Consider the following 14,967-nt stretch of genomic DNA (forward strand, 5'->3'; position numbering starts at 1 on the left):
CACCGCCCATTGGCTCAGCACACGCGGCGCCTACAAACCAACACCAGCACTATTGACTCCAGAAAATTATCGTTATACATGCACACACAAACACACACACGCGCGCGCGCGCGCCCGCGCACACAAACACACACAATGTCACACATACAGACACACTAACAAACGCGCGCGCGCGCACACAAACACACACACAATGTCACACATACATAAACACTAATAGTAATAAACACATGTAGACATGCACGTACTCACGCACACACATACACACACGCATAGATACACACACAATCACAGGCACAGAAACACACACACACACACACACACACACACACACACACACACACACACACACAAACACATACACTTAACAACACACACATCCATTCATGCAGAAACGCACACACAGTCATACCAACATACGCACACACAACCACATGCACACTGAAATACACACATGCTCAGACACACATAAAATTCACATTCACGGACACAGACACACACAGACATACACACACAAACAACAACAACAATCAAATGAGGCAACTTTATCAAATGGTAAAACAAAATACAGGCCATGAAATATAAACTTACCAGTGGGTGTTGATGATGATGGGGTGGTAACTTTTGTGGGAGTGACTGATTCTGTAGTCGTCTCTTCTGCAACATTGTCCGGACAGAATGGAACTTGTAAGTGTCCAGCAACTTGTAACGCCTACTGGGCTTCTTTTTATCCTATAGGTTAGTGTCTAAAAGGAAGTGGTATCACATGCCAAGTACAGGTCCTTAGGCTGTGCCTTTAAAGAGGGGCAGAAAGCCAATGGCATCAGCACTGACATTAGAGTCAACGGCTAGAAACTGGAAACAATTTCAAGTACCTGGGAGCAATAGCAACAGACCATAGTTCACAGCCTAAAATGTTGTTCAGGATTGCACAAACAACAACAGCACTGACAATGAAGAACATTTGGAGCAAAAAATTATTTTCTTAAAGCTTACCAAGCTGGTGCCCCAGCGATTTCTCGCAATGTGTGAGAAGGCGTGGGAAGTCCCCTTAATTTTCATCAAAAACATTTGCTTTGTCATTCGGGTTGGTTTATTGTTGTGTTCTTCACGTGTTTCATGTGTGTGTGTGTATGCGTGTGAACAAGATGTCATGGCAAGCAGTTCTATGCAGCAGACAGAAGGCACTGGTGTGATATAAATTGTAAGAAGTTGAACTTACCACAGTCTTCATCAGCGCATTTAGTCTGGCAGAATTCACCACGAGTGTTGTAACATACACCATGGCATTCGTATTCGGGACACACTGGGCCTGCCGAGTGATATAACAATTCATTAGCAACCACATCTAACACCGTGAACATCGTACATAAACAAGGAGAGCACACACACACACACACACACACACACACACATAAACAAGGAGAGCACACACACACACACACATAGTAGCTACACATTCATAGCACATATTTCACGCTAGTTTTATGATTATCATTACCAATATGCTTTTCATTATTGATATTATCATGATGATTATAATCAAAAATAATCATAATCAACATTACAATCAATATTATCATCCTCGCTGCTGTTCTGATTTCATGGTGATTGCAGTTGATCCATCAGATATTCTGATTATCATTATCATTACTCTTTTTTCATTCTTCTTCTGAGTATCAATATTATCTATTATCTTCATTTACATTGTTGTTTTGTCAGTGGGGGCAGTGGCATTGTCATTTTTGACTCACTTGTGTAAACAAAGTGAGTCTATGTTTTAACCCGGTGTTCGGCTGTGTGTGTGTGTGTGTGTGTGTGTGTGTGTGTGTGTGTGTGTGTGTGTGTGTCTGTGTGTGTGTGTGTGTGTGTGTCCGTGGTAAACTTTAACATTGACATTTTCTCTGCAACTAATTTGTCAGTTGACACCAAATTTGGCATAAAAATAGGAAAAATTCAGTTCTTTCCAGTCATCTTGTTTAAAACAATATTGCGCTTCTGGGATGGCCACAAAAAAAATAAAGAATGAAGCCTAATTATATGCAAACTGCATTTACTGTTATATTTATATTTTTTGTATTCTCTAAACTTGGCACTTTGATCTGATATTCTGATCCAACAGCTAGAGCAGTCATTATTATCATTTTTTGTTCAAACAGGAACTTCTTTTGCTAAGCATGGAAGTTTTATTTATTTTGCAAACGTTTTGGTGCAGTAGTAAAAAAGGGAAATTACTCTGTAATGCTAGTGGAGTTAATTTGCTTTCAACTGATCTTTCTCATCTTAAACATTACATTTTGAAACAAGAGAGGCAAGGCCTTCAAGACTCACTTGTGATGCACTTTTTAAAAAAAAATCCAAGCTTTTTATGTATTGAGTATAATTTAAAAATGTAATGTTTAAGATGAGAAAGATCAGTTTAAAGCAAACTAAGTTACCCAGCAGAGTAATTTCCCTTTTTCTACTGACTACACCAAAACGTTTGCAATAAATAAAACTTCCGTGCTTAGCAAAAGAAGCTCCTGTTTGAACAAAAAATGATAATAATGACAGATCTCTTATTGGGTCGAATATCAGATCAAAATGCCAAGTTTAGAGAATACAAAAAATATAAATATAACAGTAAATGCATTATACTCAATACATAAATAGCTTGGATTTTTTTTTAAAAGTGTATCACAAGTGAGTTTTGAAGGCCTTGCCTTTCTTGTTGTTTTTGCGATTAATGCCAACCTCAAATTGTCCTGTGCAAAGCACGTTTTCTGTAAAAACTGAAGACAGGTGTATGTGCTTGTTAAGTCTATAATCATTTAAGGTGCCATATATCAAATGCCACGAAGCAGATCCAACAATTTTTGTGGGCGATGCCTTTCACGCAAATAACATGCTGCTTACCAGTGGACTCCGTGAGCTCAGAAGTGGTCACTGAAATAGTTGTCCCTGAAATCAGAGGAAACATCTCATCGACTATGAAACCTTCTAAAAATGAATCAGTGTGTTAGGATAAATCATCCCCAGTAACTTTGATATCAACGTCACAAAATCCAGACAAGGAATATGTGAACATCCTTAAACAATTACTACTGTTTACATAGGAAGTGCTCATTGTTTTTTGTTTTTTTTCCTATGTGTACAGATATAGCCTATTCTTAAACGAATCTTTAAACACAATTGTAGCTTCGCACATTCAGTATACCAAGTGATAGTCAGTGCAGGATATAGGTTTCGTGTCGATCTTTGGTCACAGGAGCATACAAAGTTGAAATGACCCATCCATGTGACAGCAAGTTGGTCACTATACATCGATAAATCAGACAGTTGGTCAAGCCATAGGGGCTTTTAAAGATTTCTCCTTTGAGTCAATTCAAAAAGTTTAAAATTCCGAAAAAAATCACATTTACTGTTGCTCCTTTTCAGTTCAACGTCGAGCAGACGAGTACCGTATGGAAAAAAAAAACGAAACGAAAACTGGAACCGAGCCTGGAAACGAAACAAACTACATTCACACCAAGCCATCTTATCGTCGCTTACATGTTTCAAACTGAAGCGGAATACAGCGCCAGTTCCACATTTTACTTTCCCGCCGAGGATTGCTTCAATAAATGTAAAATGTTTCAAGTTAAGATTTCATTGCCCGCACCATGGAACGTCACGAAAACAGCTGTCCAATATCGAGAATAATGAATGAGTCTGTAACCCGAGTGTCTGAATCTAAGATATATTTACAGCGATTGTGAGCAGCATATGCATTTACTTCTTTGATAAAATACCACAGCATGGCCCTTTTCCAGTAAAATCGATATATGATCAAAATACTTACGCGCACATTTTTACGTGGATGACCGTTTTCACTTCATCATTTGAGCAGCCATACTTTGTTTTCAAGGTACATTCGTGTATCTCGAAACAAATGTACAGTGATAGTGACATATAAGATCTGTAGTTAGTATACCATTCACCTGTAATATTTTCTTTTTTTCATCTTTATCGTTTGTATTAATAATTACATTGATTTACTATAAAGAATGGTCTACATACAATCACTAATCAGTTTCAGATTTAGAGAACAATATTAAATATGACTACGTTGTATTTTCTGTGCTTACCATGAAATTAGTCATGCGATCTTTCACCAACAAACTTTGGCACAGTCTGTGCACACAAGCAAGCATGCACACAAACACATACACACACGCGCACACACACACACACACACACACACACACACACACACACACACACACATTTAAACGATTTCACACACCAAAGAGTATGATGGACAAAGTACAAATAAAACTACAAATTTTGGGGTTGTAAGGTGGCTTATGGGGTTGGAAGAAGGGGTGTATTTCCTGTCCATTAATTTTCAACATGTCCCATTATTTGTGTGGTGAACCAGTGTCCTGAACCTGTCCTGAACCAAACTCCGACAGTGTTGTTTCAGCCACAGTGTCTTTTTCACATTCTGGGTTTATCAGACTGGGACAGAAACTGGAAAGATTTACTTTTTTGAGTGATCTATGTGAATGTGCAGTTGTTTTCCATTTCGCTCTGAAACAGATATCACGAAAAAGTTTGATTCATCAGCACGAATAGACACTGGCTTGCAAACAAACAAAGCTGTGGGACTACATATCCACTTTTTTTTTACACGCATGAATCAAAAGCAGACTACCCGAGACTGTCTTTTTCATTCTAAATTCTTTTAGATAATCATTTCATGCCCTGCTTATGGAAGATGACAACTATTGTTCCATTGCCAAAGTTTTCTGGTGCTGTCCAAATGAAAGATTTCCGCCCAGTGGCTCTCACATCTGTCGTTGCCAAATGTATGGAAAGAGTTGTCTGTGGACACTTGTCGAAATGTACAGCTGATCACATAGATCCATTACAGTTGCGTATAGGGCTAGACGAGGTGTTGATGATGCAACAATTTCTTTAATTGATCTAATCGCACGTCATTTGGACAGCTCTGGAACATATGTTAGGATACTTTTCATGGATCTGTCCGTTGCTTTTAATACTATTCAACATCATATTTTAGTGAGGAAACTTATAGACCTAGATGTAACATCTGACCTTATATTATGGATACGACAGTTTTTATGCGATCGGCCACAGCGTGTTTGTCTGAATGTCAGTTCTGGCTGGCCCATATTGTCTGAAATTATTACTGTGAATACTGGAGTTCCGCAGGGCTGTGTTTTATCCCCTTTGCTTTTCTCCCTCTGCATTAACGACATCAGGTGCTCAGACCTTTTTCTCAATCTTGTGAAATATGCTGACGACATGGCTTTGGTAGGTCTTTTAAAAGACGAGTTTTCAATTTCACAGAATTTTTTTAGAAATTAGTGTCATAAACTCTTTCTTAAAGGATAACTTTCTCGAACTAAACGTGGAGAAAACAAAAGAACTTATTTTAGGCAGTGAAAGGACACACACACACACACACACACACACACACACACACACACACACACACACAATCCAGTCATTATAGATCAGAAACAAGTGGAAATCGTGGACAGTTTTAAATATCTAGGGACTACAGCTGATCACAGTCTCACATCCAGTGAACATGTTGATGCCACTGCCAGGAGAGTGCACCAGAGACTCTTTTTACTGCGAAAATTAAGAAGTTTTAATGCTAGTCCACACATACTTGAGCTGGTGTACAGAAGTCTGATCGAAAGTGTCATGGCTTTCAGTATTGTAGCCTGCTTTGGCATTCTGACTGTGAAGTTAAAGACAAAATTAGGATGAGTTGTAAACCTGGCCAGCAAAATCATAACCAAGCCCCAGCAACAACTGAACACCCTATACCAATCCACTCTTAGCAGAAAAGCACTCCAAATTTTTAATGATTCCACTCATCCACTTAACTCTGTCTTTCAGAAACTCCCTTCTGGTAGACGATGTAAAATCCCTCTTGCAAAGAACAATGTGTACAAAAAAAATCTTCTGTTGCTGTGATAAATGATTCGCTCAGATAATGTTTTTATTCCATTGCCTGTGATTTGTTTATTGTTATGATGACAGTTGTCTTTCTTCCCTATATGTATACATGCATGCGTGTAAAGAAAGAAGTGAGGGGAGGGGGTGAAGGTGAAAGTGCGTGTGTGTGTGTGTGTGTGTGTGTGTGTGTGTGTGTGTGTGTGTGTGTGTGCGCGCGCGCGCGCGCGCGTGCTCAGTGTTATTGTTTTGCCGTAGAGGGGCGTGAAAGGAATTTTACATGCTTTTAGTCTTGGTGGCGGTGTTGACCCTTCAACTGTGATTTCATGTTCTTAAATGTTATAATTATCTTACTGAATATTTTCCTTTTAAACCATTGAAATGTTTCACTTTATCTTAAAATGTAATTTTTGTTTTCTTACCTAAATGTTTTCTTTTTACATGATAGTTCATAAGTACGCTGTGATCAAGGAACGGTGTGCCAGTTGCTCATTCGTTTTTCGGTTTTCGGTTTTATCTGATGATGACCATTTGTCTTTTTAAATGTTATTATTATCTTACTGAATATTCTCCTTTTTATAATGATTGAAACGTACACATACACGCGCGCGCGTGCGCACGCACACATGCTAAACACGCAGGCACACACACGCTTGCGCGCGCGCGCGTGTGCGCACGCACAAAACTATGTATGCGCACGCACGGACACACACGCAACAGACACACAGCTGTTACACTCTAAATCATAGTGTAATAGTATCTTACCCCCATGTTTTTCTTTTTACATAATAATTGATGTGTGCATGGTGATAAGTGAAGGGTGTGTCAGTTGTTTGTTTTTTGTTTTTTTTCTCTCTCTCTCTTTGATTTTTGCTGACGGGCATTTTATTTTAAGTGAGCCTAAAGAAAATTTTCTGTTTTTGGTTGAAGCAGATAATAAAGCATTTTGAACTAAACTGAACTGAATTAATGAAATCAAAGATTGTTTCAAACCAACCTTTTTGTTATTATGCATGTGTGTGAACAAGTGTCCCACGCAACCCTGCTGCTACGAGTCAGAACACGGAACCAAACACATCAGAGACTTTCTTTTCAAAAACGAAACACAAAAATGGAAACAGTGCTTATGGTCAGTCAAAATCAAGGCTTTTGTCCTCGAATGCGAAAAACAGACACAGTTGAAATCTGTAGTCCGACATATTTTCTCTTCACATCCTTTTTTTTTTTTTTTTTTACTTGAAAGATTGCATGAACAGTAGAGAAAGCAACTCTTTTTCTGTACCATATCCCTGCCTGGTTTGTAAATACAGGTATGTCAGAGTGTACTTCAGGTGTTCTTCCTTCCTGTACTCTGCAGGGACACAGGGACAGGGTAAACTCACCGATGACAGGTGTTGTTGGTCCTGGCGTTGTGGTGGCAGCTGGAGTTCCTGCACACACACACACACACACACACACACATACACACACACAAATGCGTGTATACTGGTTACTTTTCCCCTGTGTTGAGCAGAGCAGAGCTCGAGGTTACACACTTGCACGCACATATGCACACAAGCACAAACACACACACGCACGTACATGCATGTGCACACACAGACACAGACACTTAGAAACACACACACAACCAGAGACAGACAGACAGATAGACAAGCAGGTAGTAATGCAGACAGAGGCTACACAAAGATCGAGAAAGATGGACAGATCAACAGACAGTAAAAAAGGACACTGAATAAAAAACAGACAGAATCCGGTGAAAGGGGGGGAGGGGAAGGCACGGACAGAGGGAAAGAGGGAGAAAAACTTAGAGACTAACAGACAGACAGAAAACCATAGTTGTATCGGCAGCTGATGATATATATAATCCTGGCAGTCACAGTCACTCTGATCGCCTCACCTTCAAAGCATCCCCAGATCTTTGAGACTTTGACTCTGATATCATCGGTTCCATCGTGTCTGTAAAAAACGACAGTGACGGGCAGGTCGACAGGGGTCTGCGTTGTGATGGTCAGTTGTCCTGTGGTGTCATCCACGGTTTGCCTCTGTAAGACAGAACAGAACAACTGAGGTAGAATCTTTTACATCACATACAGTCAGCAACCAGCTTTGAGCGGAGTGACAACATCTAAAAACAAGAGAGGCAAGGCCTTCAAGACTCACTTGTGATACACTTTTTTTTTAAATCTAATCGTTAAAATGTGTTCTGTATTTGTTATTATAAAGCTTCACGTTAAAAAAAAAAAAAAGAAGAAGAAAAGTCCTAACCAGATTCGAACCCCGCGTGTTCGGGTGAGAAGAAACTGCCGTATCCATCACACTATCGTGGCTCCTCAACTGACGTTCTAAAATTTAACATTTGAACATACTTTTTTTAAGGGAAGATAAATCAATTGCGGTATTCGCAGTGAGAACGCTGTTTAAATTATATTATTCTGGTGTATCTTGGGCATTCAAAAAATCTTTAAGGGCAATAAAACATTCTTTTTAATGGCTATCACCGCAATCACACTGCAACATTTAGCCATTTTCACTAGATTTAGATAGATGTACAAGTTTAGTTACACCCGCCGGGATGTTGTACGACACGGTCGATTCAATTTCTCTTTTATGTTCATTCTAGTTTTATAGTTTTAAAGTTGATATGAAAATTTAGTATTTTGTTAAACTAATAACATGTAGAGCCAAGTACAAGTACTTCTAAACGTCGTAAGAAGTGAAAAGGACTTCATTTTGAGAAAAGTCAAAACTGAAATTTTTTTCGTTTCATCGTTATCAGTTCAAGGGTATTAACTCGCATGGTTTACAATTTTTAACTGTGAATTCCGACTTATTCTGTGGATATTTTTTATGGCAGTTTGGGGCATAATCCAGTAAGTGATGAGGCGTTCACAAATCTTTCTCTGAAAAAATATTTAACGGTCTCCTTCTCCAACTTTCCATCACATGTTATCGTGTATTGTCCATTGAATATAGGATTGAACGGGCAGGTCAACAACTTGAAACAAAATGGCTTCGTTCGCGTTCGCGAAGAATATGAGCACGTGCTTTGAATGTGTATAAATATGTGTACGCAATTGATTTTTGCCCATGACCTTCAGGGCTCAGCCAACAGATCTGCAAAGTCCACTCGTCGTATTGATTTTATTATTTTCCGAAAAAGACCACTTGGGCGAATGAACATAGTGTAAGCCCTGTACACTGAGAGTAAAACACACAAGCTTTTTTATGTATTGAGTATAATTTCAAAATGTAATGTTTAAGATGCGAAAGATCAGTTTAAAGCAAATTAAGTCCCCTATCATTAATTACAGATTAATTTCCCTTTTTTACCATCTGTACCAAAACGTTTGCAAAATAAATAAAACTTCCATGCTTAGCAAAAGAAGTTCCTGTTTTGAAATAATAATAATGACTGCTCTTGTTGTTGTGTCAGAAAATCAGATCAAAGTGCCAAGTTTAGAGAATACAAAAAATATAAATATAACAGTAAATGCAGTTTGCATATAATTAGGCTTCATTTTTGTATTTTTTTGTGCCCAACCCAGAGGTGCAATATTGTTTTAAACAAGATGACTGGAAAGAACTGAATTTTTCCTATTTTTATGCCTAATTTGGTGTCACCTGAAAACGTATTTGCAGAGAAAATGTCAATGTAAGTTTACCACGGACACACAGACACACACACACACAGACAGACACACACACACACACACACACACACACACACACACACACACACACACACACACACACAACCAGAACATAGACTCACTTTGTTTACACAAGTGATTCAAAAATTACATTAATCAGATGCTTTAACCAAAATGTTTTTCGTTGATATGTGTCATCAAATAAACCATAAAGAACTGATTTACAGCCCTCCCATTCCCCATCACTCTCTCTCTCTCTTCCCTTCCCTCCCTCTTCCATCAACCTCACTCTCTCTCTCTCTCTTTTGCTCTACCTCTCCACTCCTTTCTTATGACGCAGGCTATGTCTCGTTATTTTGTTCCGGCTCTGCACTAAGGTGTTGTGTGTGAATTATTACTTCTGCAGTTTTTAACAAGATGCTAGTTTCACTAACACAGGCATTAATGCACTAAAAAGACAGACAAGTGAGAAGATAACTTACACCCGTAAGTTCCTCTCCATTTCGCTCCAAGTGGAAGAAACCCACATTGTGGTTGTCGACAACGATTTTGGTAACAGCACCTTGCTGGTACGGTTCACGCAGATCGATGTCCACAGCCAGGGTGTCTTCATTGGCACTGAAGTAGACAGACACCGTGCTTTCTTCTCCGTTCTCTGGCGTCACGGACACCACACCGCCCATTGGCTCAGCACACGCGGCGCCTACAAACCAACACCAGCACTATTGAGTCCAGACAATTATCGCGTTATACATGCACACACACATCCACATGCTTAGAAACACACACACACACACACACACACACACACACACACACACACACACACACACACACACACACACACACAGAGAAATACACACATACTAAGACAGACACACACACTCACAGACATACACGCACAAACAACAACAAACGAGACATTTATCAAATGGTAAAACAAAACACAGGCCAGCAAATAAAAACTTACCAGTGGGTGTTGATGGTGATGAGGTTGTAACTTTTGTCGGAGTGACTGGTTCTGTAGTTTTCTCTTCTGCAACATTGTCCAGACAGAATGGAACTTGTAATTTTCCAGATACTCTGCAACTTGTAACGCTTCCTGGGCTTCTTTTATCCTATAGGTTAAGATCTTAAAGAAAATGGCATCATTTGCCAGGGCTTTAAGCAGTGTCTTTAACTAGGGGCAGAAAGCTAACAAAAGTTTGCACTGTGTAATTTTGGGTAATGAGCGACAACACCAACGGAATCAGTACTGACATCGGTGTCAAGGGCTAAAAACTGGAAACAGTCCAGTTTCAAGTACCTGGGAGAAATAGTAACAGACCATGGATCACAGCCTAAAACAGTGTTTAGGATCGCAAAAACAACAACAGCAATGACTTAACCGACTCAAATATCAGACTGATGCGCTCCTTGGTTATCTCGACATTCCTGCATGCTTGTCAGTCATGGCCTTTGACACTGACATGGAGACAGGCAATAGAAATTAGATGCTTCTAAAAACTCCAAGGCATCTCCTACAGAGATCACACCACCAATGAAAAAGTGAGAAACAGACAAACCATTGAATCTTATGAAGATATCATAACTATCGTAATGACACGAAAACTGATTTCTCAAGATCAGCAGGCCTTACCAAGACATATCCTGCAAGGTACATCGCAAGAAAAGAAACAAAAAGGCAGACAGAAATAGAGATGGGAGGACAATATCACAGACTGGACAGGAAGTAAAGCAAAAGTTAATGGTTTCAGACAAAATATTTGAACAGAATTTTAGTGTATTCAGGAATGTTGTAGTGCAGACAGCGACAGGTGTAGTTTCTGTGACGAGAAAGATGCAGTTGTATACTATGTCTATAATTGTCGTTATTCTCAATCCTGTTGAGAAGAACTGGAACATAATTAAGACAATATATACCACAATAACAGGTTATTTATTGACATCGCACTCATTCTAAAAAACATAAAAAGAAATATAAAAAAAAAACACTGTAGAAATATTTCTGAAAGAATAAAGTGAAAATTATTTGAATTATTTGCAAATGAATTCTTTTCAATTTCAAAGAAAATGCTTTCATACACCAGCAATTCTGAAAAAGGGTTTGAATAACGAGCCACTATCAATTATCAAGATTATATCCTAGTGTAAAGTAGTAATGATGCAATTTTACAAGAAAATTCAGACATATTTTGATAAGGGATAACCCATGGTGTTCTTCTTGTGTGTGTATTTCGTTGTTTTAGAGATCTTTCAATAAATTCACCACCTTTAAAAAGCACCCATTGTCTGTCTGTTTGTTATGTGTCTATGTGCCTGTCTGTTTGTCTGTTTTTACATATATCTGTTTGTAGGAATGTATGCGCCCATACTTTCATAGGCTTGTATGTATATTTCTGGCGTGCACACACGCACACACACACACACACACACACACACACACACACACACACACACACACACACACACAGATATATATATATATATATATATGTATATATATATCATTGACATGTGCGTGTGCTTAAGTACGCATTTTTCTTTATGAAAAGAATTGAAACAACAATTCTTTTTGGAATGAACATATATTTATGGATTTTTATCTGTCAATATTTTTTTTTTAACCTGGGAGTTGTTGTTGTTTTTGTTGTTGTTTTTTTAAATCTTTTGTTTCGTTCTTGTTGACTCACTTGTGTAAAAAAAGTGAGTCTATGTTATAAGCCGATGCTCGGTTCTTTCTGAGTGTATGTGTGAATGTGTGTATTCATGTTTTACATTTATTTGCTTATTTATCATCATTGTTGTCTTATTTGTTTATTTATTTATTTATTATTATTATTATTATTATTATTATTATCATTATTGTTATTATCATTTTATGATTATTATCATTACTACTACCTTTTTTTATATCATAATTATTATTCATTTATTTATTTATATAAGCTTATCTATTATTCATTCACCTTTTTTTTCTCTCAAGGCCTGACAAAGCGCGTTGGGTTACGCTGATGGTCAGGCATCTGCTTGGCAGATGTGGTATAGCGTATATGTATTTGTCCGAACGCAGTGACGCCTCCTTGAGCTACTGAAACTGAAACTGAAACTCGGTTCTCTCTCTCTCTTTCTCTGTGTGTGTGTGTGTGTGTGTGTGTGTGTGTGTGTGTGTGTGTGTGTGTGTGTGTGTGTGTGTGTGCATGGTAAACTTTAACACTGCCATTTTCTCTGGAAATACTTTGTCTTGCAATTCTAGTACCAAATTTGGCTTAAATATAGTATGTAAAAAAGTCTTCACAGTCATACCAATAATAGATTGTAAGTCTCCCGAATTAAGCCGTATTTCCGTATCATTAACAGTCAGTTTTATTTCGTTAAGGTTCGGTCCGAAATCCGAAAATTTTTAAAAACCGCTTATGACTGACTTGCTGGAAGGTAGGTTGTGTTTGATGAGATGACAGACCTCGTATTTAATGTTCGCAATAAAAAGCAAAGAAATACACATTCTGGACATAAAACTTACAGTGACACTAACTACATTATTGACGTGTTTACTGCATATGGCTATTCTAAAGTGGACACTGCATTAACTACAATGAACAGAAAATAAAATTTGAATCGACCGTTTCACTGTCTCGTCTACAAGGCACTGGTCAGTGCAGATTTTGACTCAACATGTTGCAAACCCTGTCGCGATTTACCGCCGAACTGAGAAAAAAATTTAAGTAATCATCGACGTGTTTACTGCATATGGATGTTTTAAAGTGGATACTTAATCATCTAGAATGAACTGAAAATAGAAATTGAATGGACGGTGTCCAGCGAAGTTTCTCAGTGAGTTGAAAGACAAAGCTTGTCAGGTACAGGTACAGGTACAGGTACAGAATTGGGGATTTTTTTTTTTTTTTAAGCCTTTTTGGCTTTTAAACGCCCCTTCTTCATATAGAAATAGTTTAGGGTTGCGTACATGCGTATGAAATTTTTTAAATGTTCATTCCTCAAAATCGAATGGTTTTATTAATGATTTAGAGTCATTGTCTAGAAGATTCTTGAACTGGTCAATAGTTTTAGCTGTTTTTGTTGAATTATTCAGTGCATTCCATCCTTTAACTGCTCTAAAGCTAAAAGAAAACTTACGAATATTTGTTTTTGATATATTTGATTTAAACCGCGTTACGACTTCGATTGTCCCTGTTAATTCATTCCGCTAAAAGAATGCTCAAATAATTTTTTTTTTGAAAATCAACGTTGTACCCACGTTAGCGCAGTGGGTAAAACCACTCCTTTGTTTTTTTCGACCCAAACATCTGTGGTTCGAGGCTGCATTGAAGACTTTTTTTTCTTTTTTTTTATTTTCATAGCGAAGCTGTATATAATTATAATAACGAACAGAGAACACATTTCAACAAACTATTTTTTTTATTTTAAAAAAAGTGGGGGGTTTTGTATTTTTTTCTTTAATTGTGTATCACAAGTGAGTCTTGAAGGGTTTGCCTTTCTTGTTTTCTTTTTGCGTTTGTTTGTTTGTTTGTTTTCGTGACCTCGTGCCGGAAAGAATTCACACATTCTGAGTATATCGGTGTAAATCCTCAAACAATTACAATGCTTCATTAACAGTGACAATGACAAAGTTCACGTCACAAAAATGAGACAAAAACTGTCACAGTTTAAACATGTTTGGTATGCTTGACTGGTATCTGCTACTGCTACTTCTGCTGCTGTTGCTGAGGTTAAAAAGGTTACATATCCCATAGCCTTTACGGCCATCTGGGTAGTGAGTTCGTATCCACTGTGTCTGGGGCTCAGAACAGGAAGGCTGGACCCAATCCTCGTTTTCCAGCGTTTTAACCTTCCCAACTGACATCGGTTCCAATTAACACCTGGGTGGAGTGAGGAAAATCGGAGTAAAGTGCCTTTCCCAAGGACACACCACCAGGTCGGCACGGGGGGTCGAACCCTGACTACTGGATCAGAAGTCGAATGCCTTTCCGAGTCTGCCACGGTGCCTCCACTACTACTATCATTATGATATTGATAGATTATACCGATTATGATGGTGATAGAGATGACGATAATGGTGTTGGTAGTATAAAACGTGAGCAAGGTGTGTGTAAGCTACCTGAAGGCTCGTAGCATGCCTTGATCTTGAGCCGAGACACCCTGCCTTTAGTGGTGAGAACAACACTGGAGAACTCATTCTGGAAGGCCAGAAAGATGTTTTCCACAGAATCTGGTTTCCCCAGCATCGTTTTCTGAAGGAAAGACAACACAGTCACAAATCATAATGAAATTGACTTCAATTTGACTGACATCAGAAACACATACTCAGTCTCAATTACTCTTGATGGCACATGAATAAGTGCGC

Source organism: Babylonia areolata, chromosome 12, assembly GCF_041734735.1.
Source record: "Babylonia areolata isolate BAREFJ2019XMU chromosome 12, ASM4173473v1, whole genome shotgun sequence".
Taxonomy (NCBI): domain Eukaryota; kingdom Metazoa; phylum Mollusca; class Gastropoda; order Neogastropoda; family Buccinidae; genus Babylonia; species Babylonia areolata.